The 12,031-nt window shown below is 53.5% G+C and overlaps 1 long non-coding RNA gene across 1 annotated transcript; it reads right to left on the reverse strand.

The window, feature by feature from the left end:
- Nucleotides 1-2,515: 2,515 nt before the first annotated feature.
- On the reverse strand, nucleotides 2,516-8,231 carry LOC140907254 (uncharacterized). Its single transcript, XR_012157424.2, has 2 exons — nucleotides 8,201-8,231; nucleotides 2,516-4,260 (listed from the first exon to the last, which is right to left on the reverse strand). It is a non-coding gene; the product is annotated as an uncharacterized LOC140907254 (long non-coding RNA).
- Nucleotides 8,232-12,031: the final 3,800 nt, after the last annotated feature.

Below are 12,031 nucleotides of genomic sequence, written 5' to 3' on the forward strand. Positions count from 1 at the left end.
GGATTGGGGGCAAAAATTGGGGATTGGTCCTGCTTTGAGCAGGGGGTTGGACTAGATGACCTCCAGAGGTCCCTTCCAACCCTGATATTCTATGATTCTAATCTTCCATGCCATGGCTCATCCAGGTGCGATTGCTTTACCTCAGCAAAATGCACAGTGGGGTTTCCCCACTTCTTGTGCCCGGTCGCAGATTGTTCCCAGCCCTATCCAGCGCTCTGCCTTCCCATGCAGACAGGCGTCTGGTGTAAGGAGTGGTAAGGGGCTGAGCTGCTGTCTGATCCTCTGGTTGGGCATTCTCCGGGACAGGCTCTTTGGGACAGGGGCAGCATAGGTGCAGTGCCCTGTGCAACAGGGGCCCTGCCTTGACGGGAGCCTTTGGTGCTACTGCACTATAAATGATTGATTTCACCTGCCCACACAAGGAGTACTGGGTGGGGGGGGGCAGGTATGCTCCCAGCACACCAAAGTACCAAGGCCATGTTCTCCTCTCTGTGAAGCCGGTGTCAATCCAGAACTGCTACCCTGATGCTGGATTTACACCACTGCAACAGAGGTCAGAATTCCACCCCGGGGTCAGTAGTTGCTTGTTCCTGGTCCCACGGGATTCAGCTTCTCTGCAGGTGGAATTCCACCCACATCATTCCAGGCCAGGGAAGAATTTGGCTCGTGGAGTTTTTCCACAACATAGCAGAGCCCGACCTTCCTTTCTCCACCTGGGGATCTACTGCTCCAAAGAGCAGGCCGGGCTCTGGAGAGGAGGCGAGTCAGAGATGGGTAATGCACCCCTGGGAGCATTCAGGGGTGTCTGCCCCCGGCAGGCTTGCACCTAGGGCTAATCCCATTCTGAAGGGGCTGTTTAAGATGGTGCCACTCCTGCCCCAGTCCCGAGGGCCTTGTTCCAAAGAGCAGAGGGGAGAGCGAAGGGAGAAGCAGTGAGGGAGGGAAGGAAGGAAAGAAAAACAGACTGGGAAATTGACCTGCATCGATAAGGGAGCCCTTGCTTATCTGCCAGTGCAGGGTTGGGTGTGGGAAGGGGACTGACTAGCCATACAAAAGAGCAGCCACGTGGCTTAGAGGATGGGTCCCCACGGGAGCCAGGCAGAGTTTTCACCAGGTGGGAATTAGGGACACAAAACTAACCCAGCAACGTGGGAAAGCAGTCCAGGCAGGCGGGTCTCGCAATGTAAGGCAGGCTTCTGGACTGCAGGGGAGAGCGGCTATATCAGTGCTCACAGGGGCACTCTGCTCCCTGGTCAGGCGAAGGGCCCAGCACAGTTGCTTCGTGCCCGGGCCCACGTTTCAGAGCCAGCATCCAGCTGGGGACGCACCTTTTACCCAGCCGCAGCCTGTGCGGTTTCTCCGAGAGCTAGGGGGCCAGCGACACCAGAAAGTAAAGTCACCAGGAGAGCACGGGGATCCCGACACAGGCTGCACGAGCCCTGCCTTCCCAAATGGCAGCCGAGCCGCTCCCCAACACAGAAACGCCCCGCCTCGAGACACACACGGCTCATCGCTCGCTGGCGTGCACCGGGGCGGGGGGTGCCCCTGCAGCTGACGAGCGCTCGGCACGGCTGAGGAGAGAGTGTGTTAAAGTCTTGGGCAGTGGGCTGGGGATGAAGTGAGCTGTAGCTCAAGAAAGCTTATGCTCAAAATAAATTTGTTAGTCTCCAAGGTACCACAAGTGTACTCCTTTTCTTTTTGCGAATACAGACTAACACGGCTGCTACTCTGAAACCTGTAAATAACAGTGAATAATACTCCAGATCCCTGTGGCAAACTCAGCCCCTGGTTTGGGGGGCTCAGTTTGACCCCAAACACCTTGTGATGTGTTGCAGGCATGTCCCGGGAGCTTGCAGTCCTTGTGCCACTAGAGGGTGCCCAGACTGTTCTGGGAATGCGAGAGCAGCCTACCCAGGGCTCAGAAACACTGCGGGTTTATTGCACATTCAGGTTGCTGCCACTGAAAATACTTTCCTCTGTTCTGCAGAGAGACAGAGCAACAAGGAATCCAGAAGCAAGCAGCTTCCCGCCACTTGGGAGGAATATTACAGTGCTGTAGCCGGTCTGGGGTCGATGTGGGTCGGTGGATCGGCACTAGCGAGGCCGGGCGGTTCTTTTGACTGGGAGGGAAGGGAGCAGCAGTGAAGAGTGCCAGACAGATTGCTCAGCCCCCTCTGCTCCTCCTTTGTTCTGCCCCCTGCTCGGAAAGATCAGAACTTGGCTTGGTAACGCCACAGCCAATGCCTAAGCCGCACGTAGGGAGGCAGCGTGGTCTGGCAGTTAGATCATGAAATGAGGACTGCAAATGCCTGGTGGTCTAGTTGTGTGTCTGTCACAGCCTCTTGCAGGGTGACCTTGGGCCAGCCGTGTCCCTGCTCTGTGCCTCAGTTTCCCCATCTGGGATAGTGGGAGTTGCCATAATGGTAAAGGGCTTACAAATCTACAGCCAAAAAGTGCTTCATACGAGCTGAGCTTTACTAATGGCATGGAAAACCGGTACGTCACACTGCCCCCAGGCTCTTCAATCATGAAAGTTTTATTCCAGCTCATTAAAACGCTGCTGGCATGAACCAGCAAAGAGCATTTCCACAGACACAGAAGCCGGCTGACCTGGCCCAGGGCCGGCACAATTCCTCTGTGCTGACTCCGCAGGGATAAAGCACAAGTTACTTGGAGCAGTACCAGGTTGCCCAAAAAACCAGATTCTACTCTCTGTGAAATGGGTGTAAATCCGGAGCATTGCCATTCAAGTCAGTGGGGTTACTCAGGTTTAGACCAGGCTACATGAGAGCAGTTTAGTCCCAAGATTGCAGAGTCTTTGAAATTCAGCCCCATGCAAAGGCCCAAGGCAAGGTCTGGGCCCCACTTAATTCAGTGAGGCCTTAACATGCCTCGGCCTCAGACTGGGCTTCCGCACCAGGGTCAAGCTCCCTCTGCATGAAGATTCCTCCCCGCCCTTGTCATAAATTCCAAGGCCAGAAGGGACCACTGTGATCAGCTAGTCTGACCCCCCGTATGACACAGGCCAGAGACTTGCCCCCAAATCATTCCTAGAGCAGAGCAGTTAGAAAAACATCCAGCCTTGATTTAAAAGTTGCCAGTGATGGAGAATCTGCTACGACCCTGGGAAATTGTTCCCATGGTTAATTACCCTCCCTGTTAAAAATTACACCTTACTTCCAGTCTGAATGTGTCTAGCTTCAACCTCCAGCCAAAGTATCATCTTAGACCTTTCTCTGCTAGACTGAGCTCATCGTTCACTATTTGCTCCCCATGCGTAGGTACTTGTAGGCTGTAATCAAGTCACCCCTTAACCTTCTCTTTTTACGCTAAATAGATTGAGCTCCTGGAGTCTATCGCTGTAAGGCAGGTTTTCCAAGCCTCTAATCATTCTCCTGGCTCTTCTCTGAACCCCTCGCCAATGCATCAACATCCTTCTTGAGTTGTGGACACCAGAACTGGACGCAGGATCCCAGCAGCGGTGGCACAAGTGCTAAACACCCTGGTAAAATAACCTCTCTGTTCCTACTTGAGCTTTGCCTCTTCATGCAGCTCAGGCTCACATTAGCTCTTTTGGCCACAGCGTCACTCTGGGGGCTCATGGTCAGCAGATTATGCATCATGACCCCCAAATCTTTTCCAGAGTTCCTGCTTCCCAGGAGAGAGTCCCCCACTATGGAAGTATGGCCTGCATGCTTTCCTACTAGATGTAGACATGCAAATACGTTTATCCAAAAGAAGATCTATAATACACTTGATCACAGTTTATAAGCATCTTCCAGGGGAGAAAATACCAGGTACTAGAGGCCTTGTAACATCCTGGAGAAAGACAGAACAAAAGCCAGTGGCTGGAAGGAAAAGCCAGACACGTTCACCTCAGAAATAAGGCCCCAATGTTAACCAGTGAAGGTGACTAGCCATTGAATCAAACAACCCAGGGCAGTGGTGGGGTGTCCAACTCTTGCTGGTTTCCGATCCAGCCTGTTCACCTTTCTGGGGGACCTGCTTTGGCCAGACACAAGCCCTTGGGCTCAATGCAGAAGTAACTGGGTGAAAATTAATGGTATGTGATATACAGGAGGTCAGACTGGATGGGGTAATTATCCCTTCTGGCTTTAAACTCCACAAAAGACTCAAATGCCCATAAGGCAGGGCAGGGCAACCCCAAAAGTTCCCAAGGAGACCAGGGCTTCAGGGTTTTCAGTCAGCTCGAGTGCTCGCAAGAAGTCTCAGCCGCAGCCATCCAGATGCAAGGACCATCTGCAAGAGCGAAATGAAAAATAACGTTCGCCTCGTTCATACAGCATAAGCGACTGGCTAAGCAGCAGTTCTTCAGAAAAGGATGCGGGGATTACAGTGGACAAGAAGCTGGATATGAGTCAGCAGTGTGCCCTTGTTGCCAAGAAGGCCAATGGCATTTTGGGCTGCATTAGTAAGAGCATTGCCAGCAGATCGAGAGAAGTGATTATTCCCCTCTATTCGGCACTGGTGAGGCCATATCTGGAGTATTGTGTCCAGTTTTGAGCCCCCCTACTACAGAAAGGATGTGGACAAATTGAAGAGAGTCCAGTGGAGGGCAAGGAAAATGATTAGGGGGCTGGGGCACATGATTTATGAGGCGAGGCTGAGGGAACTGGGATTATTTAGTCTGCGGAAGAGAAGAATGAGGGGGGATTTGATAGCTGCTTTCAACTACCTGAAAGGGGGTTCAAAGAGGATGGAGCTAGACTGCTCTCAGTGGCACCAGATGACAGAACAAGGAGCAATGGTCTCAAGTTGCAGTGGGGGAGGTCTAGGTTGAGATGATTTAGTTGGTGCTAGTCCTACTTTGAGCAAGGGGTTGGACTAGATGACCTCCTGAGGTCTCTTTCAACCCTAATCTTCTATGATTCTATGACGAGAGGTCAAAAGACCACTTGACATGCAGACATGTGGTTAAAATCAATTGCTACCCCACATACAGCCCAGCCTGGACTAGGGGGATTATACCCTGATCTAGGGCTGGTATAAGGGGAAGGCCGTGTGGTTAAAGCATGGGACTGCGAGCCTGGAAGTCTGGGTTCTCTTCACAGGTCTGCCCTGGGCTTTCTGGGTGACTGTGAGATCTGTGGTGGGCAGGCAATGCAGAAGGGGAGAGAAGTCAGTCTGTCAGGCCTTGGCTCTGGTTGGTGGGGATGGGACAGTTTCTTTGCTTTCTTTCGAAATTAGGCCAAGATGTTCACCTCACGGGAGGAGGGGGTGACTTTCAGACAGTGGTGAGCACCCACCCTCTGAAAATTAGGTCCCTTTAAGGTTTACCAAGCTCGGCTCCCTGAAAGTGGAGCGTCTCAAATCACGAGCCACTTCTGCAACCCCTGCTCTTACGCTCGATAAATCAATCCAGGGATCAATCAGCCACTGGAATAACAGCAGCAGCTGTGCGTGAGCAGCAAATTCTAGTCGAGCCCGGGGCCTCTCGCTTTGCAAGCCCTGGGGCAAATTGCTGAAAAAGATTTGGGATGTTATGCGACATCGATTTCTGCCGCGTCAGAATTCTGACACAGCAGGAAGAGCAGCAGCGTGTCCAAGGCAGGGCCTTATCTGGGCCACAGTCACTTTCCTGTTCACGCAGGGTTTATTATCACGCTGCCCCAGCCCTGCAGCCCTCTAACCTAGGCGGTGTGTTTGCACGCGGGGGGTTACATGACTCAGCAGATCTGGGAGCCAGAGTTTGCAAAGTCATGGCACACTCTGCTGACACCCTGTGCTGGTCAGTGTGGCTGGGGGATGCGGGGCCAGCGTGCTTCCAGCCCAACCTCTGGCAAAAAAAAAAGAGCAGGAATAAATAAAAGATCCCAGTGCAGGAGGAGTGAGTCGTGGGCAGCACTGGAACGGTCCCAGCTGAGTCTCCTGGCTCCAGAGCGACATAGAATCATAGAATACCAGGGTTGGAAGGGACCTCAGGAGGTATCTAGTCCAACCCCCTGCTCAAAGCAGGGCCGATCCCCAATTAAATCATCCCAGCCAGGGCTTTGTCAAGCCTGACCTTAAAAACCTCTAAGGAAGGACATTCTCCCCCTATCTCTTTGTCAAAGTCCCAGAATAAGGTGCCCGTCTGGCCTTATGCAGGATGGAGTCGGTGGGCCAGATTCTGCGGCCAACCGCAGCTTAAGTGAGAACACAGCGATTCCCAGGGTGCGGGTTGTGGGAAGAAAGGGGACCCTCTGTGATCTGGCTATTCCCAGCAGTCAGAATGATCCTCTGGGGCTGTGGGCAGCTGGGTATAAAAACAAGCAACCTTCAGGCCAGTCCCCAGTTTGCCCCAAGATCTAGGGACCACACAGATGGCTCAGATCCCTCTCCCACCCATCAGACCTTCTGCAGGTGCAGCTCAGCCAGACCAGGGGATCTAGCCCCAGAGGTTATGAAGGTTTCATCGAAGAGCTCCTCCCGGAGCACAGAAGACCTGAGAGTTGAACAAGGACATTCTGAATGCTCTCAGGATGAGACCCTGGGGCTCCCAGCAGGTGTGATGTGCGTTTCAAGGCCAGACCCTCCTCTCAAATGCCTGTTCTGTGGATTGCAGAGATCCCTTAATCAGTCAGGGCTTCCTTCTGCTAGGAAGTTGTATTAAGGAGCAGATTAAACAAAGAGACCCTTGCAGATACAATCCATCATCAGACAATTCAGTTAGCACGTGAACCAGGGTCACACAGACAGGGAATCACATTTACCCTTTGTCTTCTGAGAAACTCCAGACACAAAAGGCCAGATCCAGCTATTCAGGGAACTGGTGGAAATTGGATCAGTGCAGTTAGTGTTTGTCTTCAGGGGTTAGGAGGCAAAGCCTGTTCTCATTTACACTGGTGCTGATCCAGAGTGACTCCACTGGCTCTCTTGGTGTCACTCTGGATTGACAGCAGTGTCAGTGACAGCAGCATAGGACTCGATCTCTCAGAGGGTCTCATCTGCCAACATGGGCAGCATTTATACTTAGCCACCTAGGAATTGCCAAACCGGGTCAGACCAGGGCCTTCTACCCCACACCCTGCTTCTGACCATGGCCAGCACCAGCTGCTCCAGAGGAATAGACAACAGCCCTGTACTAGGGAATTATGGGCTAGCTGCCCCACAGGGAAAATGATTCCTGACCCCCAGGAATGAGAGGTGGGCTGGTGCCCTGAAGCATGAGGGTGTGTGGCCTAGATTCACAGAGGTACTTATGTGTTGCAATGCTGAGTGTTGTAGCAGCCAACCCTATGCCATCCCTTTTCAGGTGCCCAGGATCTCCAGGCACTTAAGAAAGCGGCTTTTAGAAATCAACCCCATAGCCCTTCCCAGACTCAGCAATGCAAGTTCCCCAGCCCCCAGGATAGAACCCCTCTCATTGGTGCACACGGCTCAGCCTGCTATGGGGAAAGCTGGCTTAACGAGAAAAGGGCAGCTTGTGCTAGGGCTGGAGGATGCTGCCTGCTCAGAAAAAGGTTTAAGCCCCTGGTTCATGGGAAAGCAAGTGCCCAGAGCAGGCAGCCTGCAGCTACAGGGCATTGCTCAGTGCCTGGGGGCTCTGTGTCCCAGAAAGGCTGCTAGACTCTCCCAAAGGGAAGCTGAGCTGGGATTCAGTCTGCCTTCTCCATCACGTGCCTCTGGTGCATCTGTGCAAAGTGAGCATCAAATCCCACAGTGCTGATGCTCACTTACACTACGGCCCCTTTATGCTGCTCTGCCTTTAGGGTCCCTAAAGTACATGCTTCTGGACATCGCCCGTGCAAAGGGGCCTCGGGGTAATGGGCATCAGACCCAGTCCTTCTCATCTGGTAATGTCCCGCACTCACCTTGCACTGGTGTAAATGGAGCAAGGCCGTGGTGAATCAGCCCCTTTGGGCCTACCTGTCTAGCCCTGTCCATCTGCCCCCATTTCACCCACAACAGAACAGAACCATAGAGCCACAGGGCCAGAAGGGACCACAAGGGTCCCCTCGTCTACTCCCCTGCCAAGAAGCAGGACTGGCTGTGTCTAAAGAATCCAGAGACCGGGAAATAACAGGGCCCCCTTTCCCACTGTGCAACCCCAAATTTACACTGGTGTAACTCAGCCAGCATCAAAGGACTCAGACCCCCAGGAAATAAGCAATGCGGGCCGACCCCAGCCCGCAATGGGTAGCCTGTCTGCAGGCGAAGCTCCGCTCTGCTGGCTTGCGAAGCCCCCAAGTACACAGACCTGCTGAGCCAGGGCGTATCTCTGAGGGCGGTCGTGCCCCTCGTCCCAACACCTTTATCGAAGCGGCCAGTTAGGGTGGAAGAGGGTTCACGCTTTCTGGGCGTGTGGCCCTGCCGGGCTGCTCTGGGGAGATAGGGAGGCAGCCAAGAGAACATGCGCCCCCCCGGCCAAGACTTCAGGGCGTGTTCCAGGGCACTTTGCAGCTGATAGTTTGTCTGTGTTGCTAACCTCGGGCTGAAAGGCAGCTGCTCTGCTGTGCTACACCAACCCGGCAATGACAAAGGGGCAAGGAGGGCTCCGGGGCAAGTTGCACCAGCTGAGAATCTGGCCCGATATAGCTGTACAGTGCTGAAAAGAAGAAGCCTCTCCTCCGACATGTTAGAGAAGGACAATCCCACTAGGGTTCCCAGCCTTTTGTCCCCTTGGAGTCACAGAATCACAGAAGATCAGGGCTGGAAGGGCCCTCAGGAGGTTCTAGTCCAGCACCCTGCTCCAAGCAGGACCAACACCCACTAAATCATCCCAGCCAGGGCTTTGTCGAGCTGGGACTTAAAAACTTCTAAGGAAGGAGATTCCGCTACCTCCCTAGGGAACCCATTCCAGTGTTTCACCACCCTCCTCGTGAAAAAGTTTTCCTAATATCCAACCTAAACCTCCCCCACTGCAACTTGAGACCATTACTCCTTGTCCTGTCATCTGCTACCACTGAGAACAGTCTAGAGCCATCCTCTTTGGAGCCCCCCTTCAGGCAGCTGAGGGCTGCTATCAAATCCCTCCCTCACTCTTCTCTTTTGCAAACTAAATAACCTCAGTTCCCTCAGCCGATTCTGCTCCCACTCTGCCACAGGCCTCTCGCTTTTCTATCTCTCCCCCTTCCCTTCACACCCCCCCCCCGATATAAACCGCACCCTGCACAATGTCGCTTCTTTTTAATGGCACCAGTTAATAACGTCAAAGAAAAAGCCTTGGCGTGGAAAATTAATTGAAATTGTGATTGTTCAGTGTCACCTGTTGCATTGTTCCGTACCGGTTGGTTGTACTGTACCAGGGCAGACTGGTGTGCGAGGGGCAGCCATAACGCTGATAGACCCCGGTCGTCGGGATCGAACCAGGGACCTCTTGCGCTGAGTGCATGAGCCTCTACCGCATGAGCTAGAAGCCACTACTGCATGGCTTCCCAGGAGCAGCCGTGTTAGTCTGTATCCGCAAAAAGAACAGCTGTAGCTCCCGAAAGCTTAAGCTCAAATAAATTGGTTTGCCTCTAAGGTGCCACGAGTCCTCCTGTTCTAACTGCATGGTTGTTAGCTCAGGGTGTGGAGCGGACTCAAGCTCCCTCTCAGTGGTCTTGGTGCCACCAGCTGGGACAGAACCCCGCACCCAAGGGGCCTGGGGGGGACACAGAGCGGGCAGACAACTAGCATTCCCAGGCGTGTTGATTAGCTCGGATGACCTGCCCATTGAATGCGAACCGGACATGAGCCGCAGGTCTAGACAAAGCCACAGAGCCCTGGGGGTGAGAGTGGGCAGCAGCTTTGATGCGAGTCTGTTCTGGATATATACACAGAGCTGCACCTGGCTGTGATATGACCGGCTGGTTCGCCCTGCCTTACCCCAGGGTTGCCAGTGTCACTGCAATAAGAGCTTAAGGAGCCCGTACGTGGGACAGAACTCTTCTGCTGCTATGGAGGCATATCCAGGCCTCTGCACACTGGCGAATTCCATCCAGAGACAGCAATGAAGAAGCTGCAATCGGCCCCGCGCTGGGCACCCGTTGAAGGAGATTGTCGGCGAGGCAGCACACGTATCACAGAGACCAGCAGCCGGAGCCCGCAGGTGTCAGCATCCTCAGCTCCCATCTCTACCAGGCACGCAGCAGCTCACAGGGGCCCCAATTCAGGAAAGCACTTAAGTGTGTGATTACCTTCCGGCACGTGCCTTCCTCCACCAGGGCCAGCACCGGGCCCGGTCAGGCCATCCTGCAGACATGGCTAACGCTGGTAGCCCAGTACTGGCCTGTAAGGCAGCGTCACGGGCTATGAGCATTCGGGGTGGGGAGAAAGGGGTGTGTGTAGGTCCCTGCTGCTTGTGCAGGTCTATCCCCAGCCCTGTTTGCCAAGCTCTCCTCCGGGATCTCGCCCGGCTCATGAGAGGGGGGATGGGGAGGAAGAGGGGAGGAATGGCCACGTTGCCAACCCAGCAATGTAGAACTGAGCAACTGGAGAATCTTACAGCTGCCCCCCTTGTGTTTCTCCTCCTCCTTGCTTTCCCTGCTTCATGCCCCTCGCTTGTTGCATCTTAAGGACATAAGAGCTGCCACACTGAGTCAGACCAGGGTCCATCTAGCTCAGGATCCTGTCTCCGACAGTGGCCTGGAGCAGGGTGTCAGGGGAACACACTGAGCAGGGCGACCATGGAATGATCTGCCCCTTCTTCCACCCCCGGCTCCCGGTGGTCAGCAGCCTAAGGTCTCCCCGAGTGTGGAGATGCAGCCCTGAGCCTCTTGGCTACCAGCCAGGTTCTTGTTTGAATGCTGAACAGAGTCCCCATCCCCGTAACTGAATCAGACCCCTCCTGGCGCAAATCCTTTGCTCTGGGGCTTAGGCTCTGCGCACGTCAGGGCAGCAGCCAGGGCTTTGCCTGCCTTTTTGTGGGGTGCCTAGCGTGTTTTGGGGGCACTGCAGAGATTCACTGTGACAGTCATATGAGCAATTATTATGGTTACTAATTGCCTTTGTGTGTATGGGCGATGCAAACTCCAGGGAGCAGAAAGGGCATTTCTGCCCTAATTCAAAGCCAAACGCCCCCCTGTTTCCTTCCCTCACCTCATGTCCCTCCTAGAAGTTTCCCACATTTTGAACCCAAAGACAGGAGAAAACTCCATTACCCGGCAGCTTTTAACATTCATCTTTGGCAGGGGGTGAGACTATCAAGCCCTTTAAAATGCTGCCACAGCTGGAATTCAGTTCAGGAAAATGTCTAATAAATGCTCGATTCAAATGTCTGGGTTGATCTTTGACTTCAGGGTGAGCTGGCAGAAATAACAAATGGAAACCCCCTGGTCACGCTGTCTAGTCCCCATTGTGAGTTGAGGATGGGTCCTCAGAGTTCATTTCCCAGTGTGTAGTGTAGCTTTCTTTTAAAGAGTTCAGGTGGAGGGGGGTAGGTCAGGGGGTGTATGGCCGAGGTTGTATTGAGAAGTGCCTATATATGATTTAACTCTCTGGTTCCCAGTTCTTATAAAAAACATGGTCCTCTGAAGCCTGCAGGCCCCTTTAGCGTGTCGGGCATGTGTGTACCTCAGAGATGGAAAACTCTAGCAAGCTCTGGCCTGTGGTTTGGAAGATTTATCTGCAATGTGCAGCTGCGGCTCCTTGCGAGTTATCGGCCCAATGGGACGGGGCTGAACTGTTCTCTGAAAGGGGCCTCTTGAGCCGGCTCATGGGTCCCAAGTGAAAAGGAGGGGTCCCCGTGCCAGCCTGTTGGCTAGGAGTGTAAGTCGGACACAACGTGAAATAGGCCAGGGTCTCAGCTAGGCTGATTTGTGCCAGCGGAGGATCTGGGCTAGCGTTTTTAAATGTAGTCCCCAAATGACCGCTGTGAAGAGCCAGATCCTGAGGTCTTCACTGGGCATCATAATTCGCACTCGTTGACTCTGGGCTAAAGCCAGAGAAACACCACAGACACCCAGGGGATCAGCCTGGGAGGAGAAGGCCACCTGAAGAATCTGAAGAAGTGGGCTTTTTACCCACAAAAACTGACTCCCAAATAAATGTATGAGTCTATAAGGTGCCACTGGTCTCCTTGCTGAAATTTTCACTTTCCCCTTGTTTA

Source organism: Lepidochelys kempii, chromosome 1 (genome assembly GCF_965140285.1).
Source record: "Lepidochelys kempii isolate rLepKem1 chromosome 1, rLepKem1.hap1, whole genome shotgun sequence".
In the NCBI taxonomy this organism is placed as follows: Eukaryota; Metazoa; Chordata; order Testudines; family Cheloniidae; genus Lepidochelys; species Lepidochelys kempii.